Source organism: Hermetia illucens, chromosome 5, assembly GCF_905115235.1.
Source record: "Hermetia illucens chromosome 5, iHerIll2.2.curated.20191125, whole genome shotgun sequence".
NCBI lineage: Eukaryota > Metazoa > Arthropoda > Insecta > Diptera > Stratiomyidae > Hermetia > Hermetia illucens.
In genome coordinates, this window is record NC_051853.1 from 8,633,580 (window position 1) to 8,657,732 (window position 24,153).

At 46.0% G+C, this 24,153-nt stretch overlaps 1 protein-coding gene across 2 annotated transcripts in view; it reads right to left on the bottom strand.

Annotated features, from left to right (window-relative positions):
• Positions 1–24,153, bottom strand: part of LOC119656610 (LIM domain only protein 3) — a 315,382-nt gene that overhangs the window by 216,233 nt on the left and 74,996 nt on the right. The window contains exon 1 of one of the 2 annotated variants that reach the window (XM_038063049.1): positions 11,635–11,706. The exons of the other annotated variant lie outside the window; for it this stretch is intronic. The gene's annotated coding sequence lies outside the window, so the exon portion shown is untranslated. Of the gene's footprint in view, positions 1–11,634; positions 11,707–24,153 lie in introns of those variants that run through there. 2 annotated transcript variants of the gene reach the window in all.

Genomic DNA, 24,153 nt, shown 5'->3' on the forward strand with positions numbered 1-24,153 from the left:
AAACGTTACTTACTGATCACGTGGTGAAAAATGTGACAAGCTATCCCTGCTTACCTTTTTCTGTTATTTCCCTTCACTTTCACAGTAAATAACTTTCTAAATTAGATTTGGATCACGCTAGGATCAAGATGAAAAAATTGTCTGGGGTCATCACCCCCGGGGCATTTGTAGCCAAGAGGAACACCCAAAGAAAAATTGGATGTGGGCTTCAGATACGCAACGAAATCTTACTTTTTCCTAACGAATCAAACCATCATTTTACATTGATTTACTAAAGCAAAAAGAAAAGATTCAGATTTTGAGCAGTGCAAGTGACCTAGATACTGTATCTATGGCGAACCAATTCTCTGTAGCCATTCTACCTGGTAAGCTTTGTAACGAATTCTATAGGAACTTTCTCGGTTGCGCTAAGATCAGCGTCGCCTAGAAGGCCGTATAGCTCAATGTCATCCCTTACGACGAGGTTCCCAGGACACCGGTTGCTCGCATCTGGTTGCCGAAGACCCACATGGATAAGGATAAGTTCGTCCTGCGCCTTCAAAACCCCAGAATTTCCATGGACGACTGGGTTGTTAGCCAGGAGGAGGAACCCCAGACAACCTTTCCTACTCCGGATAAACGGAGAGTGGAGACACTAGAAAAGGTCGACTATAAAGTGCGGTTCGGAGTCAGGAACGCAAAGATAAAAGTGTTCCGCTCTGCAAAACCGGACGACGATCTAGATCCAATCGACACCGCCAACGAGCTGTTAGGAGAAATGAGGATCAACGGTACGACGGAGACTGACGAACCCCCCATGGCAAGCAGATCATACTAGAGGAAGACATCGATATCTCACTAATAAAGGAGCCTTGAGCCTTGACCGAACCATCAAAGGGCTTCCAAGCAAATATTTTAAAAAGAAAAGAAAAAATCTTGACTGGCGGTTTCGTCCAGGGCAGAAGCAACTCATTAGACGCTGCCTCACCTCTGCCCTGGGAGCAGCGTGACCGAGAGTGGCGACACGTGGTAATCGATCCATTTATATGTAATCGCAAATACGACCTGTGTGCGAATTATATTGAAGTAAAATCCGTCCTAACTTCAAACCTACACCAGGCCGAATTGATTGATGACCCAAGTGGTCCGGTCCGTTATCAAGTGGATGCGGTCTCAGGATTCCCAGCATCCTCAACAAAAAATAAAAAAAAAAAATATTTTAATTTATTCCACAGCACAGGAGACGCTGATCAGGGCAGACCTAGAGCATATATCCTCGCGAGGAAGAATTTGCACGCTTTTCTGTGTCCGGACCTGAGTTCCAGCGATCTAGTCGTGGTTAAACAGGAGCAGGCGGGGGCAGAGAACGTGTATATTTCCTCGGCTTACATGGCTCACGACTGATCAGCTCCGCCAGAAGAACTACAACATCCGACGAACACCGTAGCAACAAAGAATGCCAACCTGTTGATAGGCTCTAACGTCACTACAAGGCATACGCTTTGGGGAAGCTCGGAAATCAACGAGAAAGGTCAGTTATTCTTTGATTTTATTCTGACATCAAACCTATCGGTGTGTAACAGGGGCAGTACACCAACCTTCCATTTCCCCAGCTCGGAGAACTGTGACGGTTGGGAGGAGGTCCTTGATATCACCTTAATAGCCGACAATGGAATTCTTAGGGTGGAGAACTAGAGAGTGTCTCACCAAAGATCCTTCTCAGATCACAGTTGGGTACTTTTCAGTCTCGCCGCAGAGGTCTCCAAGCCCTTCAGAAATCCCAGGAGGATCAGCTGGAGAAAGTTTGGTCAAGTAATTAAGAACAAACTCTCCAGTGCGCAAATTGGTAAAATTGGCACGACAGACAAACTAGAGTCAAGGGTCGGGGCTAGAGAAAAGGCATTGGATACCGCCTTTAAAGTCTCGTTCCCTACTAACTACAGCAAGAAGGTACTACCAAATGAAGATCTGTCCAGCCTCAGGAAGCTGACCAGAAAAATCTTTAACATCTGCTACGGGCTACAAGGACTGCCTAAAGAAGTACAAGTGGGTAAGTTAAAACACCGAAAACACCAGTGAATCCGCGCAGCTCAGCAAGATTCTGTCGAAGAAACATAAGAGCCCATCCTTTCTTAAAAATTCAGAAGGCTCCTGGACGTAATTTTCTGGTGAATCCTTGCAGCTACTGATTCAAACGCACTTTCCCGCAAGCAAGGAGGACTATGAGTCAGAGCCTTGCTTGGAGGGTTTGCGGCCAGCCTAGCTGTGCGAGACTATCAAATCGATAATTACTGAGGATAAGAGCGGCTGGACTATAAAAAGTTTCTCCGCATATAAATCTCCGGGCTCAGATGGCATAATGCCGGTCATGCTACAGAAGCAGCAGGAGAGGATTGTGCCGTGGCTTGTTGAAATTTACCGGAGCTGAATTTCTGGAAGATACGTACCACACTCCTGGAGACGCGCACGAGTGCTTTTCATACCGAAAGCGAGTAGCCGCAATCATGAGTCCACGAAGGACTTTCGACCAATCAGCATCACCTCTTTCGTGCTGAAGTTCCTAGAGCGCGTCTTGGACATCCACTTAAGGACGATTATGGAGAGAATGCCTTTCTCTAAATTCCAGCATGCCTACCTCAAAGGAAAATCCACAGAAACCGCGCTCCACGAGGTAATTGGCACGGTTGAGCGGTCACTGCAGTACAAGCAGTATACTCTACCTCCCTTCTTGGATATAGAGGGAACATTCAACAACGCCATCAAGGAAGCCTCGGACAGTATTGGACTGGAGGGGTATGTTACTCATTGGATTATATCCCTTCTAAGTAACAGGATAATCCAGTTGGATGTGGGAGGCAACCACTTGACCAGAGCTGTGAACAGAAACACGCCCCAGGGTGGCACCATCTCTCCCGTGCTCTGGTTAATAGTGATGGACAAAATTTTACGAATATTGGACAGTAGCGGAGGGAAAGTTGTGGCGTATGCCGAAGAGAACCTTCGTAAAGAAATGGGGTCTCCGGCCGAGTATGGATGTACACCGCTATGGTGCGTTCAATCCCAATTTACAGATGTATTGTTTGGCGGCCGGCTTTGGGCAAAAATACAATAGCATGAAGCTTAATAGGGTTCGAAGAACCGCATATGCAGGTGCTACTGGTGCTCTGCAGTCCTATCGGGCAGATTCTCTCAATGTACTCCTGTATCTCCTCCCCCTAGAACTCCACATTAAATACGTTGTAACGTGCAGTGCCGCCAGAGTACGTGGTCTGTGGTCGCCGCAACGTCTCCATTCGTCATTGCGTATGGGGACCATGTGAAGTGCCCAAGACCAACAACTGTCTGAAAGTCTGCAAATACCTTGCCTAAGAAGTTCTTCGAACTTTTTCCGCGTAACTGCGAGTTCTGCGGTAGTAATGGAGGCGCCTTAGAAAAGATCGGGTAGTATAGTGTTGAGGTGCCGAACATCATGCTTAACGGGCTCACAAAGGGTAGTGATATTGCGGTATTTTTGAAGAAGGGCTCCAATACGTGCGTCGGCAAGGTCATCAAAAACGATGGAAGGAGTCCTGGGTAAGAAGGATGAGATTTTTCTTGGTGACCTAAGGGAAGTTGTGGGGTCAATGAGTAGCGGTTATGTTGATCCACTAGTAATCTATAGAGGAAATCCACGCCTAGGATGGGAATACTGATGTCAAGAAAATGCAAAACTCCCGGCATGTCTATTTTTTTCTCGATATAAAATTGGAGGGGCTGGTACATTTCTTTGTTTTTTTGGTAAACCGACGATGCCTTGCCGAAGGTTCCGACGACCTACTGTCGGATCGCCCATTTCCGAAGGCGCTACTACTTCCCGAACGCAAAGCACCGCCAACCTCTGACGGCTCAGAGACGGTAGCTATTAATGGTACCACCCACTGCTGCTGTAGCTGAACCACCTGACTGGAGTTGTCGCGAGACACATCGCCAACTATGGGTCGCATGTGGACCTCAAAAATTTTGTCCGGGGTGATAGCTAACGTGACCGGGACTCCGAATCCGCACATGCCAGGATAATCTGTGTGCTCTCCGGAAGCCTCTGCAGCCACACAGACTGTAGCAGCTCGAGGCGACTTTGTCAACACCCAACAGCTTCATTTTAGGCAACAGTTGGCTTGGCGCACGGTCACCTAGCGTTAGCTCTGGCGGTAAATGATTAAGCTTATCCGTCTCACTTACTGAAAGACGTTTTATGAGCTGCCCTTTTAGTCGCTTATAGTAGCAAACCTCGAGAGCGTCGAAGACAAGCACAACTTCCTCCTCGTCCAGCCCGACTAGCGCATGATAGGAGTGAAAGGCATCCATCTAGTCTGAAGCCTATATGAAGTGGAGGAGGCCATAAAGCGTGAATATTCAGAGGTAACCAATGCCTGGATAGGTATAACTTCTGTGAATGCTCGAGCAACATGCGAGAAAATTCCTTAGCAGCGGGAAAATCAAAATTGGATGGATATTATGCAGGGTACGAATGTGGCTAAGCCTCATTAAGTGCTACAGGTGTCTGGACTATGAAAACACGTCAGCAACTTGCAAGGGTCCCGACAAGAGGACAATATGCCACAGATGCGGTCAGGTAGATCACCAAGCGAAGGCCTGCATTGCAAGTGAAAATTGCGTTCTTCAGGAACCTTGGCGCATCTGATGGAAGCGTTGCACACACTGCGAGTTCGGGTCGGTGTTCAATCGGAACTAGAAAGGGCCGGATCCTACAAATTAGCATGCACCGGAGTGCAACCGCTCACCAGCGCTGCAGAGGTAAAGTGTTATTTAGTGCAAATCAGTGAGCAATAACGGAACAAGGAACCGGCTTCATGGCATCTCGACTTTTCGAGTACCGCTGGCACCTGGGTTCGGGTCGACGTTTGATTTCGTGTTCTTGCCCAAGGCCGAAGGCAAGGGGTTGTCTGGATGCGGTGTTTAGGGATAACGTTTTCTTAGCGTTTACCTAACGCCGAATGAGACAAGCGAAACCGCTTGGTGCTCTGGAGGGCACCGTTTCGGGCACGGAAGGTTGAATCCTGGTATGGGGTGATTTTAATGCTAGAGCCCTTGAATGGAAAATGCCTCAGCCACGCTCCAGAGAGAAACGGGTCCTATAAATGGCGGCGAGAACCAGGCTCGTAGTTCTAAACACCGAATCCACGCCAACGTTTTGGCGCCTAGGCTGCGAAGGAAGCATCCCTGACATGACTTTTGCGTCGGAATCTCTCACACCATCGGGAGACGGGTTATGAGCCCTAGAAGACTTCACGACAAGTGATCACCGGTACATCGCTTCCGAAGTGATTGACGCTATTTGGCGTCGTGAACCAACCAAATGCTCCCCCCGTGTATGGAATGTTGTGAGGGTGAAAATCGAGACGTTCGTCGAAGCTCTTGGAACAGGCAGAGAGTGATTGAGGACGTTTTGGGGGGTAGTAGCGTTGCAGCTGACACTGTCGTGAACCCAGTGATGAACCTGATAAGGAGAGCGTTTGAGGCTTCCATGCCCCGGTGGGCCGTGACAAGCCTTCCATGTACTGGTAGACGGCAGAAATTGCCGATCTACGGAGGGAGTGTCATAAGCTCTGCCGCTGGGCATAACGGTTACACGCCCGCGGGGATGCGCCATTAAGGCAGAGTATAGATCAGCAAAAAGGAGACTCCGCAGTGCGATAAATGAAAGCGAAGCTCGTGGCTGGCATAGCCGGGCCGGGAAAGTGCTCGGAAAGTTCATCAGAAGTAGACTCACTGAAGCGATTCGTGCTTGCGGGAACTTATCCCCAAAGCAGTTCGGGTTCAGAGCAGAGAGATTCATGATGGATGCTGTTATGGAGGTTGTAGACGATGTTCATCGAGCCGAGGCACACAGCCGCCGATCTTCATGGATAGTGCTCCTCATAACGATTGATGTCAGAAATGCCTTGAATTCCGCAAGAGGGACAGATATGCTAAGCACATTAGAAAACTCATTCCAGATGCCAAGCTATCTCTTGTGGATATTGAGGATTTATCTGAAATACCTCCCTCTGCTCTATGAGACGCTAGAGGGCCAGAGGAGGATGAAGATCACGTCGGGAGTAGCACAGGGATCCATCCTAAGAGCGGATCTATGGAACGCTTACAACGATAGTCTATTGAGGCTCGACATGCCAAAAGAGTCGCGCCTGGTCGGTTATGCAGATGACGTTGCGACATTTGTTGCCGGATGCACTGTTAAACAGGCGCAAAGCAGACTTCGCATATTGATGCGACGGGTAATCGGATGGATGACTGCTCATGGTTTCAATCTTGCATTGTAAAAAACCGAAGTAGTCATTTCGACCAGAAAGAGGATCACAACCCTGCGTTCCATATCGATCGGCGAATTGAGTATACAGTCAAAATAAACGGTTAAATACCTTGGTTTAATGCTCGATTCGAAGATGAGCTTCTTCGAACAAATCAAAGCAGTAACGGACAGGACTGTAGCTGGAATCTTGGCTTTGAATCGCCTAATGGCAAATGTTGGGAGCCCTGCATCTACTAGCAGAAGTCTTCTTCTGGGAACAACGCAACCCATTCTGCTCTATGGCGCGGAGATATGGGCTGATGCCCTTGACAAAGTGCATCGTAAGTGCCTTGCTCAAGTTCAGAAACGGAAAGCTTTGATCGCAGAAGTAATCCCCGCCGCAATGGCGAAAATTTAAGGGAGGTGGTTAGCCATGAAAAACGTCAACGCACACTTACCGAGTAACAACTGTCTTGGTCAAATGAGCCAAGAAGCAGATGGACTGCGCTGCTCATCGACAATTTAGATCCATGACGGAACTGCACGCATGGCCATTTAATTACTTCCTTACCAAACTTCCAAGTGGAAGGACTAACCTGAAGTAATGTGTCAAACAGTTCCAGGCTATTTCCCTGATGAAAAAGGCGTGTTTAGTTTTTGGTCCAGCGCGTACTGTTGCGAGAATCCAACACACACAAAATATTTCCTAGTAAGTTCGCCCAGCAAAGTTCCCTCAGCCGTTCCTCTTAATCTTTCAGAATGGCTCTGGCTCCTATAGCGGCACAGCTGATCGTTTCCTGGCCTTCTAACCCAATGTGGCCTGGAACCTAAAGTATCCAAACATTATTGAAAGACCAAAGCGTGCTCAGTCTTTTTTTTTGTGCGTACACGGAGGTGGAAAATCTTAGAAAGACACGTCCGCCGCAGCTCCGCCGCCCGAACGCCGGAACTACAGCGGGCGCGTGCGGGATTCACACCCACTAAAAACCACCCCCGGTCTCTCCAGCCCCAGCCCCGCGGGACCACCATTGAGGTATTACTTCGCGGGGTAGGTTTGCTCTTAGACACTCATCCTTCTCGTATTTGCAGCTTTCCTCCTTCAGCAACTCCTCCTGCATTTGGATGATTGCGGAGCCAACCGCAAGCCACTTCTCCTCGGACTCCAGCATCTCAGTAACTAAGCTCTCCGGGGTCCCGCTCCTGCCCAGCATCTGGTTTAAGCTCCTTCTCTCCATCGCAAATCGTGGGCTGTGAAACATCATATGCTCTGGATCCTCCGGTATGCCATCGCATCTGGGACAGTTCGGAGAGTCATCCAACCCAAAGCGGTGCAGATACTGCCTGTAGCAACCACCGTGCCCCGTGAGGAACTGGGTAATGTGGTAGTTGGTCTCCCCATGTTTTCGCTCAAGCCACACCCCAATGCTGGGAATGAGCCTGTGCGTCCACCGACCTTTCGCAGACTCGTCCCATCTGCGTTGCCAGAGATCAAGCGCCTCTGACCTTGCCGCATTTCTACGCTGTGCATGCCCCTCCATATGTCTTGCATTGTACAGGACACTCATTTCTTTGGCCAGAATGTCAACCGGGATCATGCCTGCCACCACCAATACTGCCTCATCTCATGTGGTTCTAAAAGCACTGCAAACCCTCAAAGCCATCCGCCGGTAAACCGAGTTCACCTGCTTCCGTCTTTGAGAGTTTGCAAGCGCCTCTGCCCACACAGGCGACGAGTAGAGCAGGATGGAGCGCACCACTCCGGCTAGCACCAACCTCCGGCAATGTTTCGGTCCACCAATATTTGGCAACATTTTTGCAAGTGCCGTGGTGGCACTGGCTGCCATTTGGCATGTATACTCTAGGTGTTACCTAAAACTCAATTTGGTGTCAATTATTACCACCAGGTATTTGATAGCCGGCTTTGATACGACCGTATGTCCACCGACCTCCACTTTTACAGTGTTATTTTTCCTGCGTTTCGTTATTAAGACCGCTTCCGTTTTCGCGTCCGCCAAGGTCAGCCCGGCCTTTTCTAGCCAGGACTTTACCGCTCTCACTGTTTCTGTTGCGTAAACCTCCACATCTCCTGGGTGTTTTGCTGCAACAACCACAGCTAGGTCATCATCAAAGCCGACAATCGTAGTCCCCTCTGGGACGGGAAGAGCAAGCACCCCATTATACATGATATTGTACAACAGGGGACCAAGTACCGATCCCTGTGGTACCCCGGCTGTGACAATGTACTCTTTGGGGCCCTCATCTGTCCCGTACCAGAGAGTCCTCTCTGAGAGGTAGTTTTCCACCAAATTCGCTAAGTATCCGGGGACACCTATGTCAGCCAACGCCCGTTTAATTCTATTCCAGTTGGCCGAGTTGAATGCGTTTTTGACATCCAACGCCACCACGGCACAACAGCCGCCAGAAATCAGTGCACCTTTTGCCAGGTTTACCATCATGCCAATTGCGTCCACCGTAGAGTGGGCGCGTCGGAAACCAAACTGGCGTTCCGACAAACCATTGCTGGCTTCAACGATGGGCAGGAGTCTGTTGTAGATGACTCTCTCCATCATCTTCCCCATTGTATCCAACAGGCAGATAGGACGATAAGACGATGGGTTTCAGGTGGCTAGCCAGGCTTCGGAAGCAACACCAACTTTTGCTTTTTCCACTGGGCAGGGAATATTCCTTCTTTTAGGCACCCCTCGAAGGTGTTGGCGAAAAGTTCGGGTCTAGTCTTCACTGCCAGGTTCAAAGCTCGGTTGGGGATGCCATCCAAACCTGGGGCCTTGTTGTCACCGTGCTCAGTCTGTAAAGGCGTTCCCATACCAGTTTAGATGTTACCTGGTAGGACCTAAGTGCCTTAATAGCCAGGTTGAAGGAGACACTTCTGCCTTTAGAATCTCATAAAAATGTTTAAACAGATTTAAAAGACGAATTTCTCGACTAGTGATTAATGGGGATTTCCTTAATCCTGATAATATATTTATTAAAGGCTCACAAGGATCAGTGGAGTTACTTTGGTGTCAGTTCGTTGTAGCAATGTTCCAAGAGCGTCTTCTGTTTAGAACTACTGCAACAGTCTCAACAGTGCTTTTGGAACACTCCTCCTACTCTATCAAAGGACATAAGGAATCGTCCTTTTAAATACCCATTCCGCTCACGTTAAATAGAAACATTCTCCCCAAACTACGTAATCAATTTCCGCCAAAATGACATGCTCTGATTTCAAATGCAAATCTTCAATTGTTGCGAGTCATACATAAAATCGCATTTTCATTCCATCCGCCTGAAGGGAAGGAGCTCCTTGCAGTGGCTAATTCAAACCCATAGTCACAATAGGCATCTAATTTTCAACAGGCAACTTAAATTGGCTGCCTTCACCTGGTGACGAAGCGGAGTGCGGACGCATCAGTAAACTAACCGTAACCTAAACCTAATCACGAACACTTTCATGGTTTCATGTTACCATCTTTTTAGGGCCATGCTCGATGGTTCTCTAATTAATTCCACGCACATCACGTCTCGCGCGAAGAATGGCCAAGTCTGGGCCACCGGCAGCCAGCAATAAGGACGAAGACGACGACCATTAAGAAAAAAACCGTCACAAAAACGGAAAAATGATTAATTCCTTGCCGCGCTATGAGAAAATAGGAAACGTACAAAGGCCTGAGTGGAAAAATAATCATCCATTTAATCCGCACGTCCTTCCTTCGAAAGCTAAATCCCAAGTAAGCAACCCTTTTTTCTATGGAGGTACTGTACCAAACAAGTAATAAATTTTAATTAAACATGATATCAAAAGAAGGACTATTTATCTTAACCACGTTAACGGGTTAACCACAATCTTGCCCCCTGCCGAGGTCCTTGCCATTGTCGACTATCATGACTCAAAGACGGCCAGAATCCCAAGTCTTAAAGTGAAGTGAAAAAGGATATAAGTACGAGTAAGAGGTAAAGGAATCAAAATACAATTTTTCATTGCCTGACAACAAACAAACGAACAATGGTCGAGAATTAAAGATTCGTTTGGTTTCGTTTCGTGTGCAAGTTTCAGGCCATTATTCCCTCCAAGTCCTTTACAAAGGACGAGAGAGAGAGCGAGAGTGAAGTCCTTCTAAATTGAATGAAAGCCGTCCACGGACGGACGACTGGAATTGGGAGGTACGCATATCTTTGCAATCCACCCTGCTTACAGGTTTCCAAGCAAATTCAAATGGTTACATCGAGGGTTCAGGACTTTCTTGGTTCGAGTCGTGATTAATCAATCATTCACTGGGTCTTTTTCTATTTAGTTATGGACACGCTTTTAATGCGGATCATTTACATTGTCATGGGAAGCAGTTAGGTAAGGTATGATTGTTTATTGTTAGTCGGCATTTCCATTAGCTGGGCCAGAAGGAAATTGTTTTCGACGTTATTTCCGAAAGTCTAAGTAAATCCTCCTACCTCCGTTTCAAAATCGACTAAAGGACCGCGTCCTTTATCTTCCCTTTTTAGGGAAGTAACCAAAACGCCTTTAAGCAATGGTCAATTTTCATCGTGGATGATTACTTGGATTTGGTTTTGATTGGCTTCCTTAAACCCATCTCCCAAGGATTTCACTTCTATAATTATCTCTCCCCAATTCGAAAATGAAATCCTTTTTAAGAACAAAAGTAATTATTTGTAAGCAATTACACTGAAACAACTCATTCAGCACATTGATACGCTTCCACGAAAGACAGACATCCTTCATTGACAATCGTAGCAATCAACGAAAATTACCTTCCGAATCCTTCATCAATTTCCACTGCAGAGATCTCTCATTCAGCCATCCCCCAATTTTCAAATCCATCGCTATCATTGTCCTTGTATTATTCCTTGCCTCAGCTAATTGAGTTCAAACACAGCTAAGCCAATTGGCCCCTATATATCACTTACAAGGATTAAGGTCTTTTTCAAGGGGGCTCTTCACTAACACAACCTACAACCCGGATTGCCATCGTTAAGCGTCGATGCCATAGCCCAGCATATCGAATGTAAAAGGATAAATTATTATCCCTCACTTAATCTAAATGAAGGAGAGGCGAAGAGCACTTGCAATGGACCAAAATCCTTCCCACTAGCAATTGGTGTTCGTTTCGAGTAAACATTGAACAATTCAAAGAGGACAAGGACTTCGTTATTAAGAATTACAAAAGATTTTAGTATCAAAGCTACTGACACAATGCACGTGTTCCTGTATAAACTTTAATTACCTTCCGTCTGTATATATGGTTCAATGTCGCTAGAACCAGTTCCAGGACAATGGGATCGACCAATTATCAGCACCACATATGTATCTACACGTGCTTCTGCTCTACTACAACTAAGTACACTTAACTTACCCCAGATATATTTGAAAATTTGGTCGGACCCGGATGCTGGATCAATTTCTCGGCAAACAAGGAATGCTGCAATGACAATCCGTCAGCAGATTCCTCCCAACTAAAAAATAATAAAAAAACACAAGATACTGTCAGAGCGTAGTATTCCGATGACAATTAATCGTAAAAATAATATTTTACTTTAAAAAGACGCACATTGAAAGGAAAGAGCATGCATACCAGAAACTCCCAACTGGAAGCATTGTCCTTGCTGTTAGGATGCTGAAATCCCTTTAGTCCAGTTAGTGAAACCCTTAGGTAATGGTCTGATTCCGAAGCAGTGCCAAATGAAACCAAAATACCAGAAAGAACCAGCATAAAAAAGCTGTGGTATCACAGTAGCTCACTACAAGCTAGACGAGAGGGAGTAGAAAGTGGGGATTCCCCCAAGTCTGGAGTCTCCTCCCAGAATGGAAGTTTCAATGAAAAAGCACTTTTCGAGACACTTACTTTCCTCCACTATTCTGCATCACATATTTCTAGAGTAACGTACTTGCCAATTATCCTGAGAAAGTGAATCCAATGAAATAACACTCCCCGCAATTGGATGGATGTCCCTTCTTAATGTTTGACATAGTCACTTCTGCCTTTTGATCAACTTGTCTACAAACACAGGGCCAGTATGCTGACTTGGTTCCTTATTGGACATTGTCTCAGTGGAGAGAACTAGTCTCAGCCCCATCCAGGTCCTTCCCCCGCACCTAACACTGCTGCTGCACTACTCTATCTGGCGTCTCACTGACATGTTATCCTGAGATAGTAACTTTTCCTTCATGGCATCACCAGAAATGTTATTCTTCCTTACTGTCTTACCTACCAACTGACCGTTCCACCTTCCAACTAGGACGTTTACAAGTACATACCATATCCTAACGAGATTGAGTTGAATCAATGTAACCCGCTAAAAGTCATAAATTTTGGAAGCCTCATCGGATTCCTCCTCGAAGAAATCTGTGGAACACACGCTATCCACTTCAATGAAAAGCCTGCACTTATTGCCTGTGGCGCAGTCACCCAAAAAAATAGAGTGCAGCGACTTCCGTAGAAACCTGTCCAGTGCCAATCTGTCCGCGGCACTATTACGCACATCGTCCAGAAACTAAAAAAGGAAGACACGGTAGAATAAAACTTCAGCCACTAAGAAGGGAGGACTACAGACTAAATTCTGCCTGTCAGAACTTCTCCTTCGTCCCTTCCATGAAAAGCGAAAGAAATGGATGCCAGTGAAGTGGCCGCAATTGGGCTAATACCGGTATGTGAAAGGAGATCTATAGGGGTACTCTGAACTCGGAAAGGTCAGCCCAGCCGACGACAGAGTAAGGCCCTGCGAAAGAAACTAAAATTCCTTGGGAATAAGTTCATAGACGGCTACAGCACCAGGTGTGGCAATGTCCACAGAAGTTGGACGTAAGAAAACAACTTGGGTTCAAGGAGGCGGATAAGCTGGTATCCGCAGTGAAAATTACTCTGAACGCCGCAAATTCTTCGGTCAGCGGCAATGTGCGCAAAAAGTAATAGACCAAAAAATATGTGTTGGGCAATGCTCTGATATGCGTCGTACTAAGGCCTATTTCCACCTTTTTTGCGCGGACTAGAACCGGATTGATCAGAAGTGATGAAATCAGCGAGAGAGATCTTTCTGAAGCTAACCCCTCCCATACGAACACTAAAACAAAGGCAGGAAAGAAGAAGGCACAGTTCACCATCCCACGAGAGTGACTATGAAAAATAAAGACTGTAGCCTGGACCGAAGCCAACGTAGCTCTTCCATTTGGATTGCACTGGCGAAGCTACCTTAAAGTGATTTCATCAGACAATCCCAGCTTTCAGTTTTGGCGGTGGGCCTAAATTCGCTGGCCCCAAAATTCTCCCGCATGGTTAGTGGACATAACCCGAATTGATTTCGGACACCGGGGGTAAAGTTCATGAATACCAAGAAGGACAACAAATCTGAGGGATTTGAACTTGTAATTCGAACTGGATGAAGAAACTGCAGGCGTTCAGAGGCAGCCATCATATGATACTCCACTTTTCCCTAGAAAGGATGAAATTCAAGCATATTAGGAAACTGTAGAGTATCATTTTTATTTTAGAAAGTCAAGAATAATGTCGAATTAAACTTATTGTCTTTGACTCATGCAAAAGAGAGCAAATTACAACATCGGCGCACAGGTCTACCACTCGTGCGTACTGTGATTGGAAGATGGAAGTGGCACCGGATAGGCCACACATTAAGGAGGGACGCCCATTGGATTGGTGGCTATACCATGCAGTGGAATCCACTCTCCTAAGATGGCCAACGAGTGGGTCGCTCCAAGGGCATTTGGGGCAGAACAGTACAAGAGCAGTGCGAGCGTCTCGGAAAGTCGTGGGAGAAGCCGAATTGAATTTCATGTATCCGCGAGCGTTTGCGCGTAGGTGTGGTTGACGTGCTATACCCCACCAAGGGGTGAAGGGCAAGAATATATGTAAGTGGATCTGAAATTATGTCTCTTAAAATTATCGTTCAATCTGCAGGTCTTGTCAGCAGTACGTCTTAATTCTATGTATTTGCTAGTTTGAATTTTCTGGGTGGCCTTGATATCGTTTATAAGCAACTTTTGTGGTGTTGATAGAGTCGAGTTGAAATCGCCGAATACACTCTTCACGTTAGTCCAGAGCAACCAAACAAATACTTACTCAAGGTGACCCTCTCGACGATTATCCACCTTGTCGGGGTGAAGGAGCTCAGTAAGGAAGACCTTCTAGAAAACGGGGGGGGGGGACACCTGAAGCGAAGTGGTTATCAAAACCCTAAGCCAAGGTGTGACTACCGTGCCGTGGGCTGAATGCTCACAGGGGTTAAGATGTGGCCGTAAACGGGAACTCTAGGTACCAGGCGAACCCCAATTTCAATTAGCCTTGTTTCGGCAAAAAGAGGCTCTGCCTAGATCAATTTACTTTCCCCGATAAAACTGAGGCCATGGCAGCTAATTATGAGAAAACAAAAAACAAAAACCTTTTAACAAACTACAATTAAATCTCGATCCTGACAGTCCAACCCCTAAGCTCATTGATGGAGAACCTGAATCTAGACTTAGATTCTCCACTTACTTAGGTGGGAACCAATCTAATTAGGACCCAGTCCTTACCGGACGAGCCGAAGCAGGCCGCTTCTGTCAGCACTCCTGACCCCAGGCCCCAATCAGTGCCTCCTGCTGAGGCTAAAGTCTTGCTCATGGGTAAGTATTTGTCCACGGACCCCAAACAGCCTTCAGGCAAACTGCCTTCGGGCAAACTGACTCCGGGAAAACCGCCTTCGAACAAACCGCCTTCGGGCAAGCCGTCTCCGGCCAAACCGTCTTCGGGTAAATCACAACCCTAGGGCTGTGCCAAGGTTGAGGGGAAAGGATTGTTCGGGGCACCTGCGGCTAAGCGGCAGCCCTCCTCGGACGATCCCAACTCTTCGACACAAAAGACAGAAAAAAGGCTCGGCCGGCAACGGCACAAGGCGTTAAGCTTTGTTTTGGATCGGTAGGTGTATACCGTAAAATGTTACGACTAAACTTTACCGACGAATACACGAACGATTGGTTCAGGCAGTACTGCTCCTCCCTCAACAGTGTGTGGGAGGGTGCGCGATTAACACTGAAAAGCGTCTCTGAGCTACCATCGTTCAAAAAGTGCTTCTTCTGGCTTCCAGAAGAAGAGCAGAATAGTGCTGAGGTTCTGGAACAACTTGGTGTCCAGAATAACCTCAACGCCTCCAGGCAGCGAAACAGGACAGAGAGCCGATAGGCCGGGAAGTTTTCTTACTATCGGCGTCCCCGAACCCGCTGTTAAGAAGGTTGGGGAACCATCGGGCTGCCGGCTCTACTACGGGCTAGGGACCGTCATGTTAAAAGTGTCGGTTCCTAAAACCATTGAAGGGGACGTGCAACCCTGACATCTGAAGCGTAGATGAGGTGCCACATTTCCCAAATAAATTTGCAACATTGTAGAGTGGTGACTATACTTATCAGTCGTCAAATCAATGGCTGCAAGGCATTTATATACCTCATACAAGAACCGTGGGTTGCTGGTGAGGTAGTCAGGGGTCTAAACTTCCAACATGCTGACCCGTTGTATGCCAATGGAAGTGATCGACCCCGCTCCTGCATGATAATGTCAAAAGACTTCCAAGCTAATTTTTTTAACGACCTATGTAATGGCGACACCACATTGACTAAACTAACCACATGCTGGGGAAGTTCCAACATCAATTCAAGAGGATCGAGACTACTGGAGTATCTAGTAGGAACCGATTTGCAGATCCTTAATTTGGGCAATGAACCCTCTTTCTTCAACATGGTCAGGTGAGAGGTCATCGACATCACGGTGGCATTTGCTGACATCGCGGTTCTGATCGGAGAGTGGAGAATATCAAACGATATCACACTCTCGGATCACACGGATCCACCTCCACCCAGTCCATTCCACGGAAGACAGATTGGGCGACGTATAAAATAGAACTGAGCGCCCGAGTAACGATCCCTCGGAAGCGCGTCAAATCCATTGCTGGAATTGATAATACAACCTAATGATCACATCTAGCATGAGAGAAGCTTTCGAAAAAGTGCTCCACTCAAGATATCAAAGAGGGGTAAAACACCATGGTAGAACTCGGATTTGGCAAAACAGAGCAGAATGACAAGGATGTTCCTCAATCGAGCTCTGAAGTTAGACTCAGCCGCTGGCTGGAATTGCTATAAAGAGGCACAGAAGGCTCTAAAGAAGAACATAAGATTGGTTAAACGACCATTATGGAGACCCTTTTGAGAAGAGACTAACTCTCTTGAGGTCACCTCAAAACTAAAGCGGATCCTTCTTAAAGATCGTAGTCAGAAGCTGGGTTATTTACGAACGGGAGGTGCACAGAAAGCGATGAAAAAACGGCAAACAATTTGCTTGAAGTGCACTTCCCAGGTAGCATCGAAAATCTACTCTCGGGGCCGACAGGTGCATACAGCCCTCAACCGAGAGACTGGAATCTGGCATGTAAAGAACTATCACTGAAGCGAGTATAATGGGCATTTAACTCGTTCCATAGATACAAGTCTGCAGGTCCGGAAGGCATGATTCCTGCTCTAGTAATAGAGGGAATGGATGCCCTGGGTTAACATATTCCGAATATATATCGTGCATGCCTAGCACACGCTTATATTCCAATTAACTGGCGTGATATGAAGGTGATATTTATTCTTAAACCAGGGAAACCCACCTACACAGACGTAAAAACCTTCTGACCGATCAGTCTAACTTCCTAGAAAGACTAGTAGATCGGTTCATAAGGGATACACATATTTCTAAGTGGCCACTTCACCATAGACAACATACCTATCAGAAAGGCAAATCCACGGAGGCAGAACTCCATGAACTCACGGCATGTATCATCTGGTGACCGAAACTGAACTTTGCTAACAACGGAAAGCAGACTTTGCTAACAACGGAACGTAGATTCAGAGACTTGATTGCCTAAGTATTACTGGAGCAATGAGTACTACGCCGACTGCGGCACTTGAAGCTATCCTAAATCTACCCCCCATTCACTTGCAGGTGGAACGGTAAGCAGCCAACGATGCAAATAGACTCTATTCCATTGGAGCGTGGAAAGGCGGCCAATCATACGGTCATGCGATCATCTGGAAATTCCTTGACAAACATCTGGAAGTTCTTTGACAAGCATCCGGTAGCTCTGATGCCGGCCGATCAGGCCGACCCCTCGGAAAAATTACAACCATATTCCAGGCGGAGATAAAAAGCAATGACATAACAAGCCAGTTGGTGTGGAGTGGTCATCAGGTGCTGCTGAAACTTGGCCGACTGAACGAAACATTCCTGACGTGACTGCCGGGGCACTCAAACATCGCCTGTTATGTGGAATCTGGCAGACTGATTTGCTGAGGGTCTGGATCCACAATGGTGGGGTCAGAACCAGCTTTTGGCATCCGGCTATCAACTGTCAAGTCTACTCTGAAGGGTGAAATTGCAAGGACTCACGCATCCGAGTGGAGAAATTTGAATTTTTGCCGGCTGGCGAAAATCCTTGTGAAACAACCTGGGGTTGCCAGAGCGGCATTTTTGTTGTCATTTAAGAAATGGGACATGAAAACCCTGGTAGGGCTTTTAACGAGACACTACTCCTCAAACTACCATTTGAAAAAGATTGGGGTGGTGATTTCGGCTATGTACAGCTGCCCGACCTCTTCAGTTCTCAGACGAAGACAGCATGGTTAGGTATTCTTCAATGGAAAATCTGCACACTCTCTGATCTGGAGAATGAACGAACGGCAAACCCCATGGTCCACTCTTGCATTCCATATTTTTTTGCACTTTGCCAGTTCCAGTTTGCATTCGAGAGTAAAATACGAGGGTAGTTCAATAAGTCTTTAGAATAAAGTTTAAAAACAATTTTTTTGAGTAAATTTTTTTTTATTTTTCAACATAATCTCCTTGGAGCTCTATACACTTGGTCAATCGTTTTTCAAGTTTTTTTAATCCTTCAGAAAAGTGTGTTTTCGGAAGTGCCTCAAAATAAGCGCTTACAAAGGCAATGACGTCTTCGTTGTCCGTAAATCTCTGTCCACCGAGCCATTTTTTTCAAGTTTGGAAATAAGAAAAAGTCACTGGGGGCTAAATCTGGTGAATACGGTGGGTTTTCGACCAATTCAAATTTTAATTCTTCAATTTTAGCCATTGAAATGAAGCACATGTGAACTCGGGCGTTGTCGTGATGAAAAAGAATTTCTTTTTTCGCCAAATGTGGTCGTTTTTTTAAAATTTCTTCTTTCAGCTGCCCTAATAATGATACATAATACTCACCAGTAATTGTTTTACCCTTTTCCAAATAGTCAATAAGGATAATTCCACGGGCATCCCAAAAAACTGTAGTCATAACCTTACCAGCTGACTTTACGGTCTTCGCCTTCTTTGGAGCTGGTTCACCCGTGCCGATCCACTGTTTTGACTCTTCCTTCGTCTCAGGAGTGTAGTGGTGTATCCACAGTCACAAACCGACGAAAAAATTCCTCAGGATTCCGACTTATGCGCGCCAAAAGAGCCTCAGAGGTGACCGCTCCATTTCGTTTATTCTCAGTTGAGAGCAAACGCGGCACCCATCTTGCTGATAGCTTTCTCATGCCTAATTTTTCATGTATAATTGAAAAAACTGCACCTATTGATATCCCTGTGGCCACAGCTAACTCGCGCACTTTTAATCTTCTATCTTTCAACACCATATCGTGGATTTTATTGATGATTTCGGAAGTAGTCACTTTTACGGGCCTTCCTGAACGTGGTTCGTCACTTGTTGATTTACGACCACGCTTAAATTCATTTACCCAATTATAAAGCGTTGCTAAGGCGGGGGCAGATGTGCCATGAACCGAGTCTAATTCATTTTTTATCTCATATGGAGTTAAGTCCTTTAAATGAAAAATGTTTATTACCGCTCTGTACTCGTTTTTTTCCATTTTTTTTAACAAGCAATTTTTTTTTTTTCAATTGATTATAAAAACACGTAAACTCAGAAGATGTGGACAGTGACTGCACTATATATCTAGTCGGGAGTGGCGCTGACTAAAAACAGATGATTTAGGGCGATTCGCGCGCCATCCGTTTGTCATTCTAAGGACTTATTGAACTACCCTCGTACCTCATTGCCCACTAATTTCATCTCTTGATCCGCCGACTTGTTCGATGGATGTCCTAAAAGAGCCGGTTCTGAACAGAGAGTGCACGCACAGGTTCCGAACTTGACGCCCCTTTTCTCATGCCCTAGTCGTTATTATATTTCCGATCAGGTGAGAGGTGCGAGATTGTTAGTTAGCTGCGTAACCCCCAACCTAGAACAGGAGTGAAGTTGTTGAACCAGCGTACATTATCAAGGTATTTGTTGAAGATGCAGGGTCGAATCTCCAAACTCTTTGAGACTCATGCTACCCTTCCAATCCCTGTCGTGCTCTTCCTCTTTCATTAATTTTCAGTGGCTTTCTCAGTCCTCATAGATTTCATCGAAAAAGCCTTGAATGAATTTTGAGTAACTCCAGAGCTCGTATTTTGGGGAATATTTTTTTTTTCCTTTCTTCTTTCTTGCTCTTTTTAACTTGATTTATTCCCTCCAATAATTTATTGGTTTTCGATAACATTTATTAGAATTAATTACGCTAATAGCCTATTTTTCAAAAAGCGTTCGACCATATACCGGGACTAATTCGATTTGCATTTATCCTTGGTTGGGATGCTTAGCTTAGGCCCCCGTTCGTCTCAGGCAACCTTCTTGGTCTGTATTTCTCATCCATTATCCTTCGATTATGAAACAAACTTCAATCTCAAAACCCTGGGTATCCCTGTAACTGTGTAAACAAACGCCCTTCTCACATTTATAATAATTTCAACAAAATTCACGCGGGAATCCTCCGAATATCGACTCCAATGGGAAGAAGGCCCAGAAAAGGAGACTCTGGCCGAGAAGATTATGAAGGGATCTGCTTCGTATTTAGTCATTGTGGCCACAAAATATAACCTGAAATTGCATAATTTATCCAGTAAACACCACGAAACGAGCAGCAATATAAATGGTAATCAAATCAGCCATTTATCAAAATGATACTGATCAGAATGCAGCATGGTGCGGCCGGTCGAGTGTGGCGTCGTTCGGTACCACACCGTCATGATCTCTATCCTTCTTGGTTAGCGGCCGGGCCGAACTGGATTACAAGTTCTGTGCCCACGGTCTTTGGCAGAAGATACACTGAACAATGGTCCTCTACCCAGGAATCGGTATTCCTAGGGATAATAAGGAAATAAGTCCTTCTTTCCACCCTCTCGACGCTCCGGTTGAAAATCACAAAAGCGTTTCGCATGCATAACGCACAGATGGAATTAAAATTACACCATTACCCTGTTGGCGGCGAAATGGAGTTGGTTATTGGTGTAATCGGTCTCGTCCTTTGTATTAATTCAAAGAGGGTTGCAGGGAATCAGTTGCATATTTTTTCAGTGTGTTGGATAAGAATAAGATGGAAATTGGAGTTGGAAAGTCAATAAACAGGATGAATAGATGCGTAGGTTAATTTGGGGCGGGGGTAGTTGATTGAGTTGGTTAAGCACTAATTAGCACAAGGACATGCTTATTCATTTGTATTGAAGGAAGCGTGGAGGAGCTACATCAGTGGTCCCGGTAGTAGTATTGAGAGTCATGACCATAAATGATGGATATATCTGCGGCGCCTTCCCAACTTACTTCGTCCTTCCAGAAATTTATCATCCAATTACACTTTTCACTTCTCACACTGCATCATCCATCTCAAAGTGAACCGAAATTCCATTAAAACATTCTTCTCAACTTCCTAGCGGAAGGCCACTGAATAGGGCAAACAGTTGCTGCAACTCCTGCCCACTGCGCCCCTTGCCTAAAACCAAACCGAAAATATAATACGAATCGAAAGGGTTATGTCCCGGGAGAGTCATTATTTAACCTTACCCCAAGAATCACTTTAAAATCTAATGTAAACTTTCAAGATGAATGCTCATCTCTCATTGGGGTAATTTGTGTGATTATACCATTCCAAGGACCGGAGCGAGGCGCAAGTTTTCTGGAGCCTAAGGATACCCTGAGTTGTTCAAACGTCTCCGGCGAAGGCAAAGGTTTGGAGTGTCCTGTGGAGCTACTCTTTCCGGTCGACTATTTAAACTTTGTCTACAAAACCAATCGGAAAAATTGAAAGGGGATTATGCGATTCGATTCAATATTTCAACTGCTTGTGGTGTTCTACATAGAATTCACAAAGTGGGGAGAGGAAAGGTCCAAGGAATGTCCAGACAAACATTCAAACGGAAAAGTTTGATATCTTACTTTTGATGGGGGAATCCCCTGCGTTATCAGCTCTGATTCTCCATTATCCACTTCTGTTCGTTTTGTTTATCCATCCAATGCACAAATTCAATTTCAACATGTTTATATTGTGACAGGAAATTGTACTTTTAAGGACTGATACTTCCTTACAATCTTGTGATGTTTCACAAGCGTGTGGTTTCTTTTCAGAGAAACAAGAAGACAAACACTAGAACCATATGTAGTGGAGTGGAAACGACTTAACTTTGCTTAGTAAATAGTATCAAGCGACTCGTTTAAAGAAGGTAACCCTGAGATCCTTGTAATATCTCTTTAATATCAACTCGTCTTAGTTGAGAAACATTAAAATACTATGGAATCACAGGCGAGCACTTTTGTGGAAGTCCTTATGAAGCTTTTTTTAACGATTATTATTCTCTCTACCTTAACAGAAATATTTCCGGCGGATTTCCTCAAGGACGAAAAAATTTCAAGCTTCTATATTTCTTTTGATATATTTGATATTTAGTTTGTTCCTCCTCAAAAGTTGTGGAAAACCGCTTAAATCATGTACTATATTTGCTCAGAATATTGTAATGAACTAGCCGGGCTTATCGGGGATTAGGGGGGTCAAACAACCATCCTGAGTGGTCGAAGACGACCTAGAGGGAAGAGCTGTCCCTAAAAAGAAATTGACTAAGTACCGCGAAGTTCTGCCTGTAAATACTGAAGCGAGCACTTTAATGACACGGTTGACACGTCCTTGCACGATCCTGTACTAAGCAGGCTCGAAAATGTGGGGGGTCAGAGCGGGGTCCTTTGAGCGATTCGGTCCCTCACGTGTCATTTTTACAAAATTAAATTAAAAATGTTCAAACGAACAAGGGAATTTGCGATGGCCTAACGAGATAAACCAGAAGGCGAGTTATACCTGGAAAATAAACGAAAAAACGACCCGACCGCGCGCATGGAGCCGTGAATCCCCGGACCTGATCGCGATCGCGAAGGGGGGGGAAACTACGACGGATCCCACGACATTTGTAACAGTGCGTGTCCGGTGAGAAACTGCATGAGGTGATAGTTCACCTCCCCGTGTCGTCGGTCAAGCAATTCCCTAATTTCAGGAATAAGCTTGTATGTCCACCGACTCGTCCCTCCGTCGTTGCTAGAGTCTATGCGACTCCTCTCTTGTCGTTCGCCAGTGATCTGCTTCCGTTCCTGATGGACCCAGGCATCGCATCTCTTTCGCTAATAGGTCAATAGGGACCATCCCTACAATTACGAACACCGCATCATCCGCACTAGTTCGAAATGCGCTACATACTCTCAACGCAATCAGACGATAGACAGAATTTATCTTCCTCCAGTTCTGTACGTTGTCCAAAGCCTCCGCCCGCGACGCGTACAACAGTATGGACCGCACGACCCCAGCTATCAGGAGCCTGTTACACTGTTTTGGCCCAACTACGTTCACCATCATCCTGGCAAGGGTGGGGTGGTGGCCTTTGCAGCTTTTTCACAGGCGTACGATATATCTCCTTTGAAAGTCAACCTGGCATCAAGAATCACGCCAAGTTATTTAATGGTAGGTTTCCAATATGGCCTCCAACCCGCAGATTGCTCGTATTTCTTTTCCGGTGATTTGTAATGAGGATTGCCTATGTCTTTTCCTTCGCCAGGCTCAGTCCGGCCCTCTCAAGCCAGGGCCTTACAGCCATAACTGACTCGGTGGCGTAAACCTCCACATCCTCCGGGAGTTTTGCAACAATCACTATGGCCAGGTCATCTGCAAAACCGACCAACGTGCCCTCGTCTGCTACGAGAAGCAAGCTTTCCAGAACCCATATTGTTCATCCGCAAGACCATTCCCGTCTTCCACGATTGGGAGCAATCTATTGTAGATGATGCGCTCGAATTTCTTTCCCATAGTGTCCAACAAACAGATAGGCCGATAGGATGCTGGCTCCCCCGGTGGCTTACCTGGTTTAACAGCACCAGGTTTTGCCTTTTCCACTGTGGAAGAAATACGCTTTCCGCTATGCGCGCCTCGAAGGTATTTATGAACCAATCTGGTCTGGTCCCCACCGCCAGCTTCGATGTTTTATTAGGGCTGCTATCCAAACCCGGAGCCTTGCCATCGCCGATCCTTCCGTAGACCTCCCGGACCGCGAGGTATTACATCCACCTCGCCCAAAGCAATCCCTTTGCTCCTATGAAGGGTCTCTTTTATTCGCACGTAACGTCCTATAACCCCGTTCGCGTTCCTCGTGGTCTTCCCCTGGATCGCTGAAACTGCCTTCTTGCTCGATGGCATGCCGATTTTAGCTCCACGATATCGCTATTCCACCAATAGTTTTGCTGTTTGCCTGTAAACTCTCGCCTCCGGGGCATAGCAACGTCGCATGCCTCGATCACCCATCACGTGATTCTCGATGTCATTTCGATCGCCGTGCCATTCAGGTCGTCATGAGAGAGACGCATCCTGCTCGAATGCCCTCGTCGTCCTCTCTCGTTTGTCCTTCGGCTATCCCACTCACAGGCCCAGGTATTGAAGTCACCTACTATGATTTTCGGGATATGACTCCTTGCGTCCAGCACAAAATGGTGTAGCATCTCCCCGTACTGCG